Source organism: Schistocerca piceifrons, unplaced genomic scaffold (genome assembly GCF_021461385.2).
Source record: "Schistocerca piceifrons isolate TAMUIC-IGC-003096 unplaced genomic scaffold, iqSchPice1.1 HiC_scaffold_384, whole genome shotgun sequence".
In the NCBI taxonomy this organism is placed as follows: domain Eukaryota; kingdom Metazoa; phylum Arthropoda; class Insecta; order Orthoptera; family Acrididae; genus Schistocerca; species Schistocerca piceifrons.
The window spans coordinates 25,540-42,071 of NW_025728608.1; the positions used below are offsets into that span (position 1 = coordinate 25,540).

A 16,532-nucleotide genomic window follows, 5' to 3' on the forward strand; every position below is an offset into this window, starting at 1 on the left:
TTACGTATGAGTATGCGAGCCACGTGCAGGCCATCCTGTAGTATGTCCCGACTTGTCCCGACTTTGCTCGGCTGACGCGAAAGCTGACGCTTGGAATTCGCCCTTATCAAAAGGACAGGCGCTATAAACGGCTGTGAGAGGTGAGGTGTAGCGAGGTACCAAAACGACAGGCAAACTGCGACATTTTCTGCTCCTTCTTCTTGAACAAAAAAATAAAAAGAAAAGGGACGCAGTCGGTAGGACTCGAACCTACGCTCCCAGAGGGAATCTGATTTCTAGTCAGACGCCTTAACCACTCGGCCACTACTGCTCGTAGCTAAACGTTCCCTCGAATCGTGTATAATCGAACCGGTCTGCGCAGAATGCTGACAGCATACGAACTCCGTGCACTGATTACGGGAGGGCTACCAGCGCTACGAGACGAGCCATTACGGAAGCGTTAAAATCTTCGCCCGGACAGGGACTCGAACCCTGGACCCTTAGTTTAAAAGCCTAATGCTCTACCGACTGAGCTATCCGGGCTCACGCTTGTTGTGGATGAAGCGGCTGCAAGCAATGTGAATAACTGGAACGCGTGTGTAGGCGTACTACGGTAATTGCTGGCTTCTGGCGCAACTAGCGACTTCACCGACTTGCCACTGACGCTGGTAACAGCCCAACAGCGGTCCAGTGCCTCTTCTCCCTTTATCCCGGTGCTGACAGTAATTGCATCTCGTGCCTGTTTCCCCCGATTACGCTCGGTTGAAGCTCCGGAAGGAGGGCGACAAACGAACGTTGGAAGGAAAAAACATGGAGGGTCGTGTGCGCAAACACTTCCCATCCGGTACCGGGAGTCGAACCTGGGCCTCCTGGGTGAAAGCCAGGTATCCTACCCACTAGACCACACCGGATTTGCTCGATAAACGTGAGATTTACTCCCTCTCCTCTCGCATTTCGTGCTGAATCCGGACTCAGTGGTGTTCGCTGTTTGCGAGCATATTTGCGCGTGCAGACTGGCATGGCGCACAGCTCGAAACTGACTATTCATTGCTGTTTGCATCATATTTTACTCATAACAGGGGAGGAGAAAGGTCAAAGTTGTACCTTGCCATAAGTGGATGTAAACGTTTTGACGCTGAGGCGTGGACTCCTTGTGGATAACAAACGACAATTCAGTTCGTTCCCTAGCAACAGCAACGCCGTTAATTCAGCCATGATGTACAGCAAATTAAATGCCCCTGGTGAGGGTCAAACTCCCTAACTTAAGATTATGAGACTTACGCGCTACCCATTGCGCTACCGAGGCACGTCTGCAGCCAAGGTCCCAGGAAACTTGGTAACTCTCGCATATTAGAGACAGACAGTTTGCGCTTTCTCAAGAATCTGTTGTGTTGCTACACGTGCTTTCCCGACTTGCTAGATTAAACTGCTGCCGCAGCTTTGTCAACGGAAAGCAGCACTGCCTGAGGTTGCAGTACATCGCCCTTGCGGCACCTGAACACAGCGGCCTGTAGGGCCAGGCTGACGCTCGAGTTCAGAAATAGCACGCTTCCCTCCAATTACAGTCTCTTGCGTGCTGCGTGTTTGGTTCTTCTCACAGCGAATCGTGCTGTACATTCCTGAGGCTGACGCAGCTCAAGCGAGCAATCGGCGCGGCAGCATTATAGCGAGAACAGCAAAACGATGCATCGGCAGGGAGTCGAACCCGGGCCGCCCGCGTGGTAGGCCAACAGCCTACCACTTTTTTAGTTGTTGTTCTCATTTTGTTAGTTGCATTTGTTGGGGGCGGTCGTCCGTGCTTCCCGAGCACATTCCAGGGTAGGTGTCTGCAGGGAAAGTGGGATTGCCACCCAACGACGTCGGATACAACCGAAAAAAGTGCTACACACGCGGAGTCCCCCACTACACTGCCTAAAAGCGACCGCTCATCACTATCGTGTGAGTAACCTTGCAGCCGCGGCAACGAGTCTTGCCCAAAGACGCAGCGTGCGTGGAGGCGCGGCCCGAACGCGTGTGGATGCACCCTCCTACCTCGTAAAGCGCCTACAGCTACCATCACCGTGGGCCGCTGCCGGCGGGCGGGAAGCCGACACAGCGCGGCGTTGGGAGCAGCGGTGTGTGCGGTGGTGGTGTAATGGTGAGCATAGTTGCCTTCCAAGCAGTTGATCCGGGTTCGATTCCCGGCCACCGCAACGGGCGCAAATTTTTACGTATGAGTATGCGAGCCACGTGCAGGCCATCCTGTAGTATGTCCCGACTTGTCCCGACTTTGCTCGGCTGACGCGAAAGCTGACGCTTGGAATTCGCCCTTATCAAAAGGACAGGCGCTATAAACGGCTGTGAGAGGTGAGGTGTAGCGAGGTACCAAAACGACAGGCAAACTGCGACATTTTCTGCTCCTTCTTCTTGAACAAAAAAATAAAAAGAAAAGGGACGCAGTCGGTAGGACTCGAACCTACGCTCCCAGAGGGAATCTGATTTCTAGTCAGACGCCTTAACCACTCGGCCACTACTGCTCGTAGCTAAACGTTCCCTCGAATCGTGTATAATCGAACCGGTCTGCGCAGAATGCTGACAGCATACGAACTCCGTGCACTGATTACGGGAGGGCTACCAGCGCTACGAGACGAGCCATTACGGAAGCGTTAAAATCTTCGCCCGGACAGGGACTCGAACCCTGGACCCTTAGTTTAAAAGCCTAATGCTCTACCGACTGAGCTATCCGGGCTCACGCTTGTTGTGGATGAAGCGGCTGCAAGCAATGTGAATAACTGGAACGCGTGTGTAGGCGTACTACGGTAATTGCTGGCTTCTGGCGCAACTAGCGACTTCACCGACTTGCCACTGACGCTGGTAACAGCCCAACAGCGGTCCAGTGCCTCTTCTCCCTTTATCCCGGTGCTGACAGTAATTGCATCTCGTGCCTGTTTCCCCCGATTACGCTCGGTTGAAGCTCCGGAAGGAGGGCGACAAACGAACGTTGGAAGGAAAAAACATGGAGGGTCGTGTGCGCAAACACTTCCCATCCGGTACCGGGAGTCGAACCTGGGCCTCCTGGGTGAAAGCCAGGTATCCTACCCACTAGACCACACCGGATTTGCTCGATAAACGTGAGATTTACTCCCTCTCCTCTCGCATTTCGTGCTGAATCCGGACTCAGTGGTGTTCGCTGTTTGCGAGCATATTTGCGCGTGCAGACTGGCATGGCGCACAGCTCGAAACTGACTATTCATTGCTGTTTGCATCATATTTTACTCATAACAGGGGAGGAGAAAGGTCAAAGTTGTACCTTGCCATAAGTGGATGTAAACGTTTTGACGCTGAGGCGTGGACTCCTTGTGGATAACAAACGACAATTCAGTTCGTTCCCTAGCAACAGCAACGCCGTTAATTCAGCCATGATGTACAGCAAATTAAATGCCCCTGGTGAGGGTCAAACTCCCTAACTTAAGATTATGAGACTTACGCGCTACCCATTGCGCTACCGAGGCACGTCTGCAGCCAAGGTCCCAGGAAACTTGGTAACTCTCGCATATTAGAGACAGACAGTTTGCGCTTTCTCAAGAATCTGTTGTGTTGCTACACGTGCTTTCCCGACTTGCTAGATTAAACTGCTGCCGCAGCTTTGTCAACGGAAAGCAGCACTGCCTGAGGTTGCAGTACATCGCCCTTGCGGCACCTGAACACAGCGGCCTGTAGGGCCAGGCTGACGCTCGAGTTCAGAAATAGCACGCTTCCCTCCAATTACAGTCTCTTGCGTGCTGCGTGTTTGGTTCTTCTCACAGCGAATCGTGCTGTACATTCCTGAGGCTGACGCAGCTCAAGCGAGCAATCGGCGCGGCAGCATTATAGCGAGAACAGCAAAACGATGCATCGGCAGGGAGTCGAACCCGGGCCGCCCGCGTGGTAGGCCAACAGCCTACCACTTTTTTAGTTGTTGTTCTCATTTTGTTAGTTGCATTTGTTGGGGGCGGTCGTCCGTGCTTCCCGAGCACATTCCAGGGTAGGTGTCTGCAGGGAAAGTGGGATTGCCACCCAACGACGTCGGATACAACCGAAAAAAGTGCTACACACGCGGAGTCCCCCACTACACTGCCTAAAAGCGACCGCTCATCACTATCGTGTGAGTAACCTTGCAGCCGCGGCAACGAGTCTTGCCCAAAGACGCAGCGTGCGTGGAGGCGCGGCCCGAACGCGTGTGGATGCACCCTCCTACCTCGTAAAGCGCCTACAGCTACCATCACCGTGGGCCGCTGCCGGCGGGCGGGAAGCCGACACAGCGCGGCGTTGGGAGCAGCGGGTGTGCGGTGGTGGTGTAATGGTGAGCATAGTTGCCTTCCAAGCAGTTGATCCGGGTTCGATTCCCGGCCACCGCAACGGGCGCAAATTTTTACGTATGAGTATGCGAGCCACGTGCAGGCCATCCTGTAGTATGTCCCGACTTGTCCCGACTTTGCTCGGCTGACGCGAAAGCTGACGCTTGGAATTCGCCCTTATCAAAAGGACAGGCGCTATAAACGGCTGTGAGAGGTGAGGTGTAGCGAGGTACCAAAACGACAGGCAAACTGCGACATTTTCTGCTCCTTCTTCTTGAACAAAAAAATAAAAAGAAAAGGGACGCAGTCGGTAGGACTCGAACCTACGCTCCCAGAGGGAATCTGATTTCTAGTCAGACGCCTTAACCACTCGGCCACTACTGCTCGTAGCTAAACGTTCCCTCGAATCGTGTATAATCGAACCGGTCTGCGCAGAATGCTGACAGCATACGAACTCCGTGCACTGATTACGGGAGGGCTACCAGCGCTACGAGACGAGCCATTACGGAAGCGTTAAAATCTTCGCCCGGACAGGGACTCGAACCCTGGACCCTTAGTTTAAAAGCCTAATGCTCTACCGACTGAGCTATCCGGGCTCACGCTTGTTGTGGATGAAGCGGCTGCAAGCAATGTGAATAACTGGAACGCGTGTGTAGGCGTACTACGGTAATTGCTGGCTTCTGGCGCAACTAGCGACTTCACCGACTTGCCACTGACGCTGGTAACAGCCCAACAGCGGTCCAGTGCCTCTTCTCCCTTTATCCCGGTGCTGACAGTAATTGCATCTCGTGCCTGTTTCCCCCGATTACGCTCGGTTGAAGCTCCGGAAGGAGGGCGACAAACGAACGTTGGAAGGAAAAAACATGGAGGGTCGTGTGCGCAAACACTTCCCATCCGGTACCGGGAGTCGAACCTGGGCCTCCTGGGTGAAAGCCAGGTATCCTACCCACTAGACCACACCGGATTTGCTCGATAAACGTGAGATTTACTCCCTCTCCTCTCGCATTTCGTGCTGAATCCGGACTCAGTGGTGTTCGCTGTTTGCGAGCATATTTGCGCGTGCAGACTGGCATGGCGCACAGCTCGAAACTGACTATTCATTGCTGTTTGCATCATATTTTACTCATAACAGGGGAGGAGAAAGGTCAAAGTTGTACCTTGCCATAAGTGGATGTAAACGTTTTGACGCTGAGGCGTGGACTCCTTGTGGATAACAAACGACAATTCAGTTCGTTCCCTAGCAACAGCAACGCCGTTAATTCAGCCATGATGTACAGCAAATTAAATGCCCCTGGTGAGGGTCAAACTCCCTAACTTAAGATTATGAGACTTACGCGCTACCCATTGCGCTACCGAGGCACGTCTGCAGCCAAGGTCCCAGGAAACTTGGTAACTCTCGCATATTAGAGACAGACAGTTTGCGCTTTCTCAAGAATCTGTTGTGTTGCTACACGTGCTTTCCCGACTTGCTAGATTAAACTGCTGCCGCAGCTTTGTCAACGGAAAGCAGCACTGCCTGAGGTTGCAGTACATCGCCCTTGCGGCACCTGAACACAGCGGCCTGTAGGGCCAGGCTGACGCTCGAGTTCAGAAATAGCACGCTTCCCTCCAATTACAGTCTCTTGCGTGCTGCGTGTTTGGTTCTTCTCACAGCGAATCGTGCTGTACATTCCTGAGGCTGACGCAGCTCAAGCGAGCAATCGGCGCGGCAGCATTATAGCGAGAACAGCAAAACGATGCATCGGCAGGGAGTCGAACCCGGGCCGCCCGCGTGGTAGGCCAACAGCCTACCACTTTTTTAGTTGTTGTTCTCATTTTGTTAGTTGCATTTGTTGGGGGCGGTCGTCCGTGCTTCCCGAGCACATTCCAGGGTAGGTGTCTGCAGGGAAAGTGGGATTGCCACCCAACGACGTCGGATACAACCGAAAAAAGTGCTACACACGCGGAGTCCCCCACTACACTGCCTAAAAGCGACCGCTCATCACTATCGTGTGAGTAACCTTGCAGCCGCGGCAACGAGTCTTGCCCAAAGACGCAGCGTGCGTGGAGGCGCGGCCCGAACGCGTGTGGATGCACCCTCCTACCTCGTAAAGCGCCTACAGCTACCATCACCGTGGGCCGCTGCCGGCGGGCGGGAAGCCGACACAGCGCGGCGTTGGGAGCAGCGGGTGTGCGGTGGTGGTGTAATGGTGAGCATAGTTGCCTTCCAAGCAGTTGATCCGGGTTCGATTCCCGGCCACCGCAACGGGCGCAAATTTTTACGTATGAGTATGCGAGCCACGTGCAGGCCATCCTGTAGTATGTCCCGACTTGTCCCGACTTTGCTCGGCTGACGCGAAAGCTGACGCTTGGAATTCGCCCTTATCAAAAGGACAGGCGCTATAAACGGCTGTGAGAGGTGAGGTGTAGCGAGGTACCAAAACGACAGGCAAACTGCGACATTTTCTGCTCCTTCTTCTTGAACAAAAAAATAAAAAGAAAAGGGACGCAGTCGGTAGGACTCGAACCTACGCTCCCAGAGGGAATCTGATTTCTAGTCAGACGCCTTAACCACTCGGCCACTACTGCTCGTAGCTAAACGTTCCCTCGAATCGTGTATAATCGAACCGGTCTGCGCAGAATGCTGACAGCATACGAACTCCGTGCACTGATTACGGGAGGGCTACCAGCGCTACGAGACGAGCCATTACGGAAGCGTTAAAATCTTCGCCCGGACAGGGACTCGAACCCTGGACCCTTAGTTTAAAAGCCTAATGCTCTACCGACTGAGCTATCCGGGCTCACGCTTGTTGTGGATGAAGCGGCTGCAAGCAATGTGAATAACTGGAACGCGTGTGTAGGCGTACTACGGTAATTGCTGGCTTCTGGCGCAACTAGCGACTTCACCGACTTGCCACTGACGCTGGTAACAGCCCAACAGCGGTCCAGTGCCTCTTCTCCCTTTATCCCGGTGCTGACAGTAATTGCATCTCGTGCCTGTTTCCCCCGATTACGCTCGGTTGAAGCTCCGGAAGGAGGGCGACAAACGAACGTTGGAAGGAAAAAACATGGAGGGTCGTGTGCGCAAACACTTCCCATCCGGTACCGGGAGTCGAACCTGGGCCTCCTGGGTGAAAGCCAGGTATCCTACCCACTAGACCACACCGGATTTGCTCGATAAACGTGAGATTTACTCCCTCTCCTCTCGCATTTCGTGCTGAATCCGGACTCAGTGGTGTTCGCTGTTTGCGAGCATATTTGCGCGTGCAGACTGGCATGGCGCACAGCTCGAAACTGACTATTCATTGCTGTTTGCATCATATTTTACTCATAACAGGGGAGGAGAAAGGTCAAAGTTGTACCTTGCCATAAGTGGATGTAAACGTTTTGACGCTGAGGCGTGGACTCCTTGTGGATAACAAACGACAATTCAGTTCGTTCCCTAGCAACAGCAACGCCGTTAATTCAGCCATGATGTACAGCAAATTAAATGCCCCTGGTGAGGGTCAAACTCCCTAACTTAAGATTATGAGACTTACGCGCTACCCATTGCGCTACCGAGGCACGTCTGCAGCCAAGGTCCCAGGAAACTTGGTAACTCTCGCATATTAGAGACAGACAGTTTGCGCTTTCTCAAGAATCTGTTGTGTTGCTACACGTGCTTTCCCGACTTGCTAGATTAAACTGCTGCCGCAGCTTTGTCAACGGAAAGCAGCACTGCCTGAGGTTGCAGTACATCGCCCTTGCGGCACCTGAACACAGCGGCCTGTAGGGCCAGGCTGACGCTCGAGTTCAGAAATAGCACGCTTCCCTCCAATTACAGTCTCTTGCGTGCTGCGTGTTTGGTTCTTCTCACAGCGAATCGTGCTGTACATTCCTGAGGCTGACGCAGCTCAAGCGAGCAATCGGCGCGGCAGCATTATAGCGAGAACAGCAAAACGATGCATCGGCAGGGAGTCGAACCCGGGCCGCCCGCGTGGTAGGCCAACAGCCTACCACTTTTTTAGTTGTTGTTCTCATTTTGTTAGTTGCATTTGTTGGGGGCGGTCGTCCGTGCTTCCCGAGCACATTCCAGGGTAGGTGTCTGCAGGGAAAGTGGGATTGCCACCCAACGACGTCGGATACAACCGAAAAAAGTGCTACACACGCGGAGTCCCCCACTACACTGCCTAAAAGCGACCGCTCATCACTATCGTGTGAGTAACCTTGCAGCCGCGGCAACGAGTCTTGCCCAAAGACGCAGCGTGCGTGGAGGCGCGGCCCGAACGCGTGTGGATGCACCCTCCTACCTCGTAAAGCGCCTACAGCTACCATCACCGTGGGCCGCTGCCGGCGGGCGGGAAGCCGACACAGCGCGGCGTTGGGAGCAGCGGGTGTGCGGTGGTGGTGTAATGGTGAGCATAGTTGCCTTCCAAGCAGTTGATCCGGGTTCGATTCCCGGCCACCGCAACGGGCGCAAATTTTTACGTATGAGTATGCGAGCCACGTGCAGGCCATCCTGTAGTATGTCCCGACTTGTCCCGACTTTGCTCGGCTGACGCGAAAGCTGACGCTTGGAATTCGCCCTTATCAAAAGGACAGGCGCTATAAACGGCTGTGAGAGGTGAGGTGTAGCGAGGTACCAAAACGACAGGCAAACTGCGACATTTTCTGCTCCTTCTTCTTGAACAAAAAAATAAAAAGAAAAGGGACGCAGTCGGTAGGACTCGAACCTACGCTCCCAGAGGGAATCTGATTTCTAGTCAGACGCCTTAACCACTCGGCCACTACTGCTCGTAGCTAAACGTTCCCTCGAATCGTGTATAATCGAACCGGTCTGCGCAGAATGCTGACAGCATACGAACTCCGTGCACTGATTACGGGAGGGCTACCAGCGCTACGAGACGAGCCATTACGGAAGCGTTAAAATCTTCGCCCGGACAGGGACTCGAACCCTGGACCCTTAGTTTAAAAGCCTAATGCTCTACCGACTGAGCTATCCGGGCTCACGCTTGTTGTGGATGAAGCGGCTGCAAGCAATGTGAATAACTGGAACGCGTGTGTAGGCGTACTACGGTAATTGCTGGCTTCTGGCGCAACTAGCGACTTCACCGACTTGCCACTGACGCTGGTAACAGCCCAACAGCGGTCCAGTGCCTCTTCTCCCTTTATCCCGGTGCTGACAGTAATTGCATCTCGTGCCTGTTTCCCCCGATTACGCTCGGTTGAAGCTCCGGAAGGAGGGCGACAAACGAACGTTGGAAGGAAAAAACATGGAGGGTCGTGTGCGCAAACACTTCCCATCCGGTACCGGGAGTCGAACCTGGGCCTCCTGGGTGAAAGCCAGGTATCCTACCCACTAGACCACACCGGATTTGCTCGATAAACGTGAGATTTACTCCCTCTCCTCTCGCATTTCGTGCTGAATCCGGACTCAGTGGTGTTCGCTGTTTGCGAGCATATTTGCGCGTGCAGACTGGCATGGCGCACAGCTCGAAACTGACTATTCATTGCTGTTTGCATCATATTTTACTCATAACAGGGGAGGAGAAAGGTCAAAGTTGTACCTTGCCATAAGTGGATGTAAACGTTTTGACGCTGAGGCGTGGACTCCTTGTGGATAACAAACGACAATTCAGTTCGTTCCCTAGCAACAGCAACGCCGTTAATTCAGCCATGATGTACAGCAAATTAAATGCCCCTGGTGAGGGTCAAACTCCCTAACTTAAGATTATGAGACTTACGCGCTACCCATTGCGCTACCGAGGCACGTCTGCAGCCAAGGTCCCAGGAAACTTGGTAACTCTCGCATATTAGAGACAGACAGTTTGCGCTTTCTCAAGAATCTGTTGTGTTGCTACACGTGCTTTCCCGACTTGCTAGATTAAACTGCTGCCGCAGCTTTGTCAACGGAAAGCAGCACTGCCTGAGGTTGCAGTACATCGCCCTTGCGGCACCTGAACACAGCGGCCTGTAGGGCCAGGCTGACGCTCGAGTTCAGAAATAGCACGCTTCCCTCCAATTACAGTCTCTTGCGTGCTGCGTGTTTGGTTCTTCTCACAGCGAATCGTGCTGTACATTCCTGAGGCTGACGCAGCTCAAGCGAGCAATCGGCGCGGCAGCATTATAGCGAGAACAGCAAAACGATGCATCGGCAGGGAGTCGAACCCGGGCCGCCCGCGTGGTAGGCCAACAGCCTACCACTTTTTTAGTTGTTGTTCTCATTTTGTTAGTTGCATTTGTTGGGGGCGGTCGTCCGTGCTTCCCGAGCACATTCCAGGGTAGGTGTCTGCAGGGAAAGTGGGATTGCCACCCAACGACGTCGGATACAACCGAAAAAAGTGCTACACACGCGGAGTCCCCCACTACACTGCCTAAAAGCGACCGCTCATCACTATCGTGTGAGTAACCTTGCAGCCGCGGCAACGAGTCTTGCCCAAAGACGCAGCGTGCGTGGAGGCGCGGCCCGAACGCGTGTGGATGCACCCTCCTACCTCGTAAAGCGCCTACAGCTACCATCACCGTGGGCCGCTGCCGGCGGGCGGGAAGCCGACACAGCGCGGCGTTGGGAGCAGCGGGTGTGCGGTGGTGGTGTAATGGTGAGCATAGTTGCCTTCCAAGCAGTTGATCCGGGTTCGATTCCCGGCCACCGCAACGGGCGCAAATTTTTACGTATGAGTATGCGAGCCACGTGCAGGCCATCCTGTAGTATGTCCCGACTTGTCCCGACTTTGCTCGGCTGACGCGAAAGCTGACGCTTGGAATTCGCCCTTATCAAAAGGACAGGCGCTATAAACGGCTGTGAGAGGTGAGGTGTAGCGAGGTACCAAAACGACAGGCAAACTGCGACATTTTCTGCTCCTTCTTCTTGAACAAAAAAATAAAAGAAAAGGGACGCAGTCGGTAGGACTCGAACCTACGCTCCCAGAGGGAATCTGATTTCTAGTCAGACGCCTTAACCACTCGGCCACGACTGCTCGTAGCTAAACGTTCCCTCGAATCGTGTATAATCGAACCGGTCTGCGCAGAATGCTGACAGGATACGAACTCCGTGCACTGATTACGGGAGGGCTACCAGCGCTACGAGACGAGCCATTACGGAAGCGTTAAAATCTTCGCCCGGACAGGGACTCGAACCCTGGACCCTTAGTTTAAAAGCCTAATGCTCTACCGACTGAGCTATCCGGGCTCACGCTTGTTGTGGATGAAGCGGCTGCAAGCAATGTGAATAACTGGAACGCGTGTGTAGGCGTACTACGGTAATTGCTGGCTTCTGGCGCAACTAGCGACTTCACCGACTTGCCACTGACGCTGGTAGCAGCCCAACAACGGACCAGTGCCTCTTCTCCCTTTATCCCGGTGCTGACAGTAATTGCATCTCGTGCCTGTTTCCCCCGATTACGCTCGGTTGAAGCTCCGGAAGGAGGGCGACAAACGAACGTTGGAAGGCCAAAACATGGACGGTCGTGTGCGCAAACACTTCCCATCCGGTACCGGGAGTCGAACCTGGGCCTCCTGGGTGAAAGCCAGGTATCCTAGCCACTAGACCACACCGGATTTGCTCGATAAACGTGAGATTTACTCCCTCTCCTCTCGCATTTCGTGCTGAATGCGGACGCAGTGGTGTTCTCTGTTTGCGAGCATATTTGCGCGTGCAGACTGGCATGGCGCACAGCTCGAAACTGACTATTCATTGCTGTTTGCATCATATTTTACTCATAACAGGGGAGGAGAAAGGTCAAAGTTGTACCTTGCCATAAGTGGATGTAAACGTTTTGACGCTGAGGCGTGGACTCCTTGTGGATAACAAACGACAATTCAGTTCGTTCCCTAGCAACAGCAACGCCGTTAATTCAGCCATGATGTACAGCAAATTAAATGCCCCTGGTGAGGGTCAAACTCCCTAACTTAAGATTATGAGACCTACGCGCTACCCATTGCGCTACCGAGGCACGTCTGCAACCAACGTCCCAGGAAACTTGGTAACTCTCGCATATTAGAGACAGACAGTTTGCGCTTTCTCAAGAATCTGTTGTGTTGCTACACGTGCTTTCCCGACTTGCTAGATTAAACTGCTGCCGCAGCTTTGTCAACGGAAAGCAGCACTGCCTGAGGTTGCAGTACATCGCCCTTGCGGCACCTGAACACAGCGGCCTGTAGGGCCAGGCTGACGCTCGAGTTCAGAAATAGCACGCTTCCCTCCAATTACAGTCTCTTGCGTGCTGCGTGTTTGGTTCTTCTCACAGCGAATCGTGCTGTACATTCCTGAGGCTGACGCAGCTCAAGCGAGCAATCGGCGCGGCAGCATTATAGCGAGAACAGCAAAACGATGCATCGGCAGGGAGTCGAACCCGGGCCGCCCGCGTGGTAGGCCAACAGCCTACCACTTTTTTAGTTGTTGTTCTCATTTTGTTAGTTGCATTTGTTGGGGGCGGTCGTCCGTGCTTCCCGAGCACATTCCAGGGTAGGTGTCTGCAGGGAAAGTGGGATTGCCACCCAACGACGTCGGATACAACCGAAAAAAGTGCTACACACGCGGAGTCCCCCCACTACACTGCCTAAAAGCGACCGCTCATCACTATCGTGTGAGTAACCTTGCAGCCGCGGCAACGAGTCTTGCCCAAAGACGCAGCGTGCGTGGAGGCGCGGCCCGAACGCGTGTGGATGCACCCTCCTACCTCGTAAAGCGCCTACAGCTACCATCACCGTGGGCCGCTGCCGGCGGGCGGGAAGCCGACACAGCGCGGCGTTGGGAGCAGCGGGTGTGCGGTGGTGGTGTAATGGTGAGCATAGTTGCCTTCCAAGCAGTTGATCCGGGTTCGATTCCCGGCCACCGCAACGGGCGCAAATTTTTACGTATGAGTATGCGAGCCACGTGCAGGCCATCCTGTAGTATGTCCCGACTTGTCCCGACTTTGCTCGGCTGACGCGAAAGCTGACGCTTGGAATTCGCCCTTATCAAAAGGACAGGCGCTATAAACGGCTGTGAGAGGTGAGGTGTAGCGAGGTACCAAAACGACAGGCAAACTGCGACATTTTCTGCTCCTTCTTCTTGAACAAAAAAATAAAAAGAAAAGGGACGCAGTCGGTAGGACTCGAACCTACGCTCCCAGAGGGAATCTGATTTCTAGTCAGACGCCTTAACCACTCGGCCACTACTGCTCGTAGCTAAACGTTCCCTCGAATCGTGTATAATCGAACCGGTCTGCGCAGAATGCTGACAGCATACGAACTCCGTGCACTGATTACGGGAGGGCTACCAGCGCTACGAGACGAGCCATTACGGAAGCGTTAAAATCTTCGCCCGGACAGGGACTCGAACCCTGGACCCTTAGTTTAAAAGCCTAATGCTCTACCGACTGAGCTATCCGGGCTCACGCTTGTTGTGGATGAAGCGGCTGCAAGCAATGTGAATAACTGGAACGCGTGTGTAGGCGTACTACGGTAATTGCTGGCTTCTGGCGCAACTAGCGACTTCACCGACTTGCCACTGACGCTGGTAACAGCCCAACAGCGGTCCAGTGCCTCTTCTCCCTTTATCCCGGTGCTGACAGTAATTGCATCTCGTGCCTGTTTCCCCCGATTACGCTCGGTTGAAGCTCCGGAAGGAGGGCGACAAACGAACGTTGGAAGGAAAAAACATGGAGGGTCGTGTGCGCAAACACTTCCCATCCGGTACCGGGAGTCGAACCTGGGCCTCCTGGGTGAAAGCCAGGTATCCTACCCACTAGACCACACCGGATTTGCTCGATAAACGTGAGATTTACTCCCTCTCCTCTCGCATTTCGTGCTGAATCCGGACTCAGTGGTGTTCGCTGTTTGCGAGCATATTTGCGCGTGCAGACTGGCATGGCGCACAGCTCGAAACTGACTATTCATTGCTGTTTGCATCATATTTTACTCATAACAGGGGAGGAGAAAGGTCAAAGTTGTACCTTGCCATAAGTGGATGTAAACGTTTTGACGCTGAGGCGTGGACTCCTTGTGGATAACAAACGACAATTCAGTTCGTTCCCTAGCAACAGCAACGCCGTTAATTCAGCCATGATGTACAGCAAATTAAATGCCCCTGGTGAGGGTCAAACTCCCTAACTTAAGATTATGAGACTTACGCGCTACCCATTGCGCTACCGAGGCACGTCTGCAGCCAAGGTCCCAGGAAACTTGGTAACTCTCGCATATTAGAGACAGACAGTTTGCGCTTTCTCAAGAATCTGTTGTGTTGCTACACGTGCTTTCCCGACTTGCTAGATTAAACTGCTGCCGCAGCTTTGTCAACGGAAAGCAGCACTGCCTGAGGTTGCAGTACATCGCCCTTGCGGCACCTGAACACAGCGGCCTGTAGGGCCAGGCTGACGCTCGAGTTCAGAAATAGCACGCTTCCCTCCAATTACAGTCTCTTGCGTGCTGCGTGTTTGGTTCTTCTCACAGCGAATCGTGCTGTACATTCCTGAGGCTGACGCAGCTCAAGCGAGCAATCGGCGCGGCAGCATTATAGCGAGAACAGCAAAACGATGCATCGGCAGGGAGTCGAACCCGGGCCGCCCGCGTGGTAGGCCAACAGCCTACCACTTTTTTAGTTGTTGTTCTCATTTTGTTAGTTGCATTTGTTGGGGGCGGTCGTCCGTGCTTCCCGAGCACATTCCAGGGTAGGTGTCTGCAGGGAAAGTGGGATTGCCACCCAACGACGTCGGATACAACCGAAAAAAGTGCTACACACGCGGAGTCCCCCACTACACTGCCTAAAAGCGACCGCTCATCACTATCGTGTGAGTAACCTTGCAGCCGCGGCAACGAGTCTTGCCCAAAGACGCAGCGTGCGTGGAGGCGCGGCCCGAACGCGTGTGGATGCACCCTCCTACCTCGTAAAGCGCCTACAGCTACCATCACCGTGGGCCGCTGCCGGCGGGCGGGAAGCCGACACAGCGCGGCGTTGGGAGCAGCGGGTGTGCGGTGGTGGTGTAATGGTGAGCATAGTTGCCTTCCAAGCAGTTGATCCGGGTTCGATTCCCGGCCACCGCAACGGGCGCAAATTTTTACGTATGAGTATGCGAGCCACGTGCAGGCCATCCTGTAGTATGTCCCGACTTGTCCCGACTTTGCTCGGCTGACGCGAAAGCTGACGCTTGGAATTCGCCCTTATCAAAAGGACAGGCGCTATAAACGGCTGTGAGAGGTGAGGTGTAGCGAGGTACCAAAACGACAGGCAAACTGCGACATTTTCTGCTCCTTCTTCTTGAACAAAAAAATAAAAAGAAAAGGGACGCAGTCGGTAGGACTCGAACCTACGCTCCCAGAGGGAATCTGATTTCTAGTCAGACGCCTTAACCACTCGGCCACTACTGCTCGTAGCTAAACGTTCCCTCGAATCGTGTATAATCGAACCGGTCTGCGCAGAATGCTGACAGCATACGAACTCCGTGCACTGATTACGGGAGGGCTACCAGCGCTACGAGACGAGCCATTACGGAAGCGTTAAAATCTTCGCCCGGACAGGGACTCGAACCCTGGACCCTTAGTTTAAAAGCCTAATGCTCTACCGACTGAGCTATCCGGGCTCACGCTTGTTGTGGATGAAGCGGCTGCAAGCAATGTGAATAACTGGAACGCGTGTGTAGGCGTACTACGGTAATTGCTGGCTTCTGGCGCAACTAGCGACTTCACCGACTTGCCACTGACGCTGGTAACAGCCCAACAGCGGTCCAGTGCCTCTTCTCCCTTTATCCCGGTGCTGACAGTAATTGCATCTCGTGCCTGTTTCCCCCGATTACGCTCGGTTGAAGCTCCGGAAGGAGGGCGACAAACGAACGTTGGAAGGCCAAAACATGGACGGTCGTGTGCGCAAACACTTCCCATCCGGTACCGGGAGTCGAACCTGGGCCTCCTGGGTGAAAGCCAGGTATCCTAGCCACTAGACCACACCGGATTTGCTCGATAAACGTGAGATTTACTCCCTCTCCTCTCGCATTTCGTGCTGAATGCGGACGCAGTGGTGTTCTCTGTTTGCGAGCATATTTGCGCGTGCAGACTGGCATGGCGCACAGCTCGAAACTGACTATTCATTGCTGTTTGCATCATATTTTACTCATAACAGGGGAGGAGAAAGGTCAAAGTTGTACCTTGCCATAAGTGGATGTAAACGTTTTGACGCTGAGGCGTGGACTCCTTGTGGATAACAAACGACAATTCAGTTCGTTCCCTAGCAACAGCAACGCCGTTAATTCAGCCATGATGTACAGCAAATTAAATGCCCCTGGTGAGGGTCAAACTCCCTAACTT

General features: G+C 53.7%; 31 non-coding genes across 31 annotated transcripts; 7 read left to right on the forward strand and 24 right to left on the reverse strand.

Annotated features, from left to right (window-relative positions):
• Window positions 1-228: 228 nt before the first annotated feature.
• On the reverse strand, window positions 229-310 carry Trnas-aga. The gene has a single exon. It is a non-coding gene; the product is annotated as a tRNA-Ser (tRNA).
• Window positions 311-449: 139 nt separating this feature from the next.
• Trnak-uuu lies at window positions 450-522 on the reverse strand. Its single transcript has one exon. It is a non-coding gene; the product is annotated as a tRNA-Lys (tRNA).
• Window positions 523-818: 296 nt separating this feature from the next.
• On the reverse strand, window positions 819-890 carry Trnae-uuc. The gene has a single exon. It is a non-coding gene; the product is annotated as a tRNA-Glu (tRNA).
• Window positions 891-2,099: 1,209 nt separating this feature from the next.
• Window positions 2,100-2,171, forward strand: Trnag-ucc. Its single transcript has one exon. It is a non-coding gene; the product is annotated as a tRNA-Gly (tRNA).
• A 242-nt stretch (window positions 2,172-2,413) lies between these two features.
• Trnas-aga lies at window positions 2,414-2,495 on the reverse strand. The gene has a single exon. It is a non-coding gene; the product is annotated as a tRNA-Ser (tRNA).
• Window positions 2,496-2,634: 139 nt separating this feature from the next.
• Trnak-uuu lies at window positions 2,635-2,707 on the reverse strand. The gene has a single exon. It is a non-coding gene; the product is annotated as a tRNA-Lys (tRNA).
• Window positions 2,708-3,003: 296 nt separating this feature from the next.
• On the reverse strand, window positions 3,004-3,075 carry Trnae-uuc. The gene has a single exon. It is a non-coding gene; the product is annotated as a tRNA-Glu (tRNA).
• Window positions 3,076-4,283: 1,208 nt separating this feature from the next.
• On the forward strand, window positions 4,284-4,355 carry Trnag-ucc. Its single transcript has one exon. It is a non-coding gene; the product is annotated as a tRNA-Gly (tRNA).
• A 242-nt stretch (window positions 4,356-4,597) lies between these two features.
• Trnas-aga lies at window positions 4,598-4,679 on the reverse strand. Its single transcript has one exon. It is a non-coding gene; the product is annotated as a tRNA-Ser (tRNA).
• Window positions 4,680-4,818: 139 nt separating this feature from the next.
• Window positions 4,819-4,891, reverse strand: Trnak-uuu. The gene has a single exon. It is a non-coding gene; the product is annotated as a tRNA-Lys (tRNA).
• A 296-nt stretch (window positions 4,892-5,187) lies between these two features.
• Trnae-uuc lies at window positions 5,188-5,259 on the reverse strand. The gene has a single exon. It is a non-coding gene; the product is annotated as a tRNA-Glu (tRNA).
• Window positions 5,260-6,467: 1,208 nt separating this feature from the next.
• Window positions 6,468-6,539, forward strand: Trnag-ucc. The gene has a single exon. It is a non-coding gene; the product is annotated as a tRNA-Gly (tRNA).
• A 242-nt stretch (window positions 6,540-6,781) lies between these two features.
• On the reverse strand, window positions 6,782-6,863 carry Trnas-aga. Its single transcript has one exon. It is a non-coding gene; the product is annotated as a tRNA-Ser (tRNA).
• A 139-nt stretch (window positions 6,864-7,002) lies between these two features.
• Window positions 7,003-7,075, reverse strand: Trnak-uuu. The gene has a single exon. It is a non-coding gene; the product is annotated as a tRNA-Lys (tRNA).
• A 296-nt stretch (window positions 7,076-7,371) lies between these two features.
• Trnae-uuc lies at window positions 7,372-7,443 on the reverse strand. Its single transcript has one exon. It is a non-coding gene; the product is annotated as a tRNA-Glu (tRNA).
• Window positions 7,444-8,651: 1,208 nt separating this feature from the next.
• Trnag-ucc lies at window positions 8,652-8,723 on the forward strand. The gene has a single exon. It is a non-coding gene; the product is annotated as a tRNA-Gly (tRNA).
• Window positions 8,724-8,965: 242 nt separating this feature from the next.
• Trnas-aga lies at window positions 8,966-9,047 on the reverse strand. Its single transcript has one exon. It is a non-coding gene; the product is annotated as a tRNA-Ser (tRNA).
• A 139-nt stretch (window positions 9,048-9,186) lies between these two features.
• Window positions 9,187-9,259, reverse strand: Trnak-uuu. The gene has a single exon. It is a non-coding gene; the product is annotated as a tRNA-Lys (tRNA).
• A 296-nt stretch (window positions 9,260-9,555) lies between these two features.
• On the reverse strand, window positions 9,556-9,627 carry Trnae-uuc. The gene has a single exon. It is a non-coding gene; the product is annotated as a tRNA-Glu (tRNA).
• Window positions 9,628-10,835: 1,208 nt separating this feature from the next.
• Window positions 10,836-10,907, forward strand: Trnag-ucc. The gene has a single exon. It is a non-coding gene; the product is annotated as a tRNA-Gly (tRNA).
• A 241-nt stretch (window positions 10,908-11,148) lies between these two features.
• Window positions 11,149-11,230, reverse strand: Trnas-aga. The gene has a single exon. It is a non-coding gene; the product is annotated as a tRNA-Ser (tRNA).
• A 139-nt stretch (window positions 11,231-11,369) lies between these two features.
• Window positions 11,370-11,442, reverse strand: Trnak-uuu. Its single transcript has one exon. It is a non-coding gene; the product is annotated as a tRNA-Lys (tRNA).
• A 296-nt stretch (window positions 11,443-11,738) lies between these two features.
• Window positions 11,739-11,810, reverse strand: Trnae-uuc. The gene has a single exon. It is a non-coding gene; the product is annotated as a tRNA-Glu (tRNA).
• A 1,209-nt stretch (window positions 11,811-13,019) lies between these two features.
• On the forward strand, window positions 13,020-13,091 carry Trnag-ucc. The gene has a single exon. It is a non-coding gene; the product is annotated as a tRNA-Gly (tRNA).
• Window positions 13,092-13,333: 242 nt separating this feature from the next.
• Trnas-aga lies at window positions 13,334-13,415 on the reverse strand. The gene has a single exon. It is a non-coding gene; the product is annotated as a tRNA-Ser (tRNA).
• A 139-nt stretch (window positions 13,416-13,554) lies between these two features.
• Window positions 13,555-13,627, reverse strand: Trnak-uuu. Its single transcript has one exon. It is a non-coding gene; the product is annotated as a tRNA-Lys (tRNA).
• Window positions 13,628-13,923: 296 nt separating this feature from the next.
• On the reverse strand, window positions 13,924-13,995 carry Trnae-uuc. The gene has a single exon. It is a non-coding gene; the product is annotated as a tRNA-Glu (tRNA).
• A 1,208-nt stretch (window positions 13,996-15,203) lies between these two features.
• Trnag-ucc lies at window positions 15,204-15,275 on the forward strand. Its single transcript has one exon. It is a non-coding gene; the product is annotated as a tRNA-Gly (tRNA).
• Window positions 15,276-15,517: 242 nt separating this feature from the next.
• Window positions 15,518-15,599, reverse strand: Trnas-aga. Its single transcript has one exon. It is a non-coding gene; the product is annotated as a tRNA-Ser (tRNA).
• Window positions 15,600-15,738: 139 nt separating this feature from the next.
• On the reverse strand, window positions 15,739-15,811 carry Trnak-uuu. Its single transcript has one exon. It is a non-coding gene; the product is annotated as a tRNA-Lys (tRNA).
• A 296-nt stretch (window positions 15,812-16,107) lies between these two features.
• Trnae-uuc lies at window positions 16,108-16,179 on the reverse strand. The gene has a single exon. It is a non-coding gene; the product is annotated as a tRNA-Glu (tRNA).
• Between the last annotated feature and the right edge of the window lie 353 nt (window positions 16,180-16,532).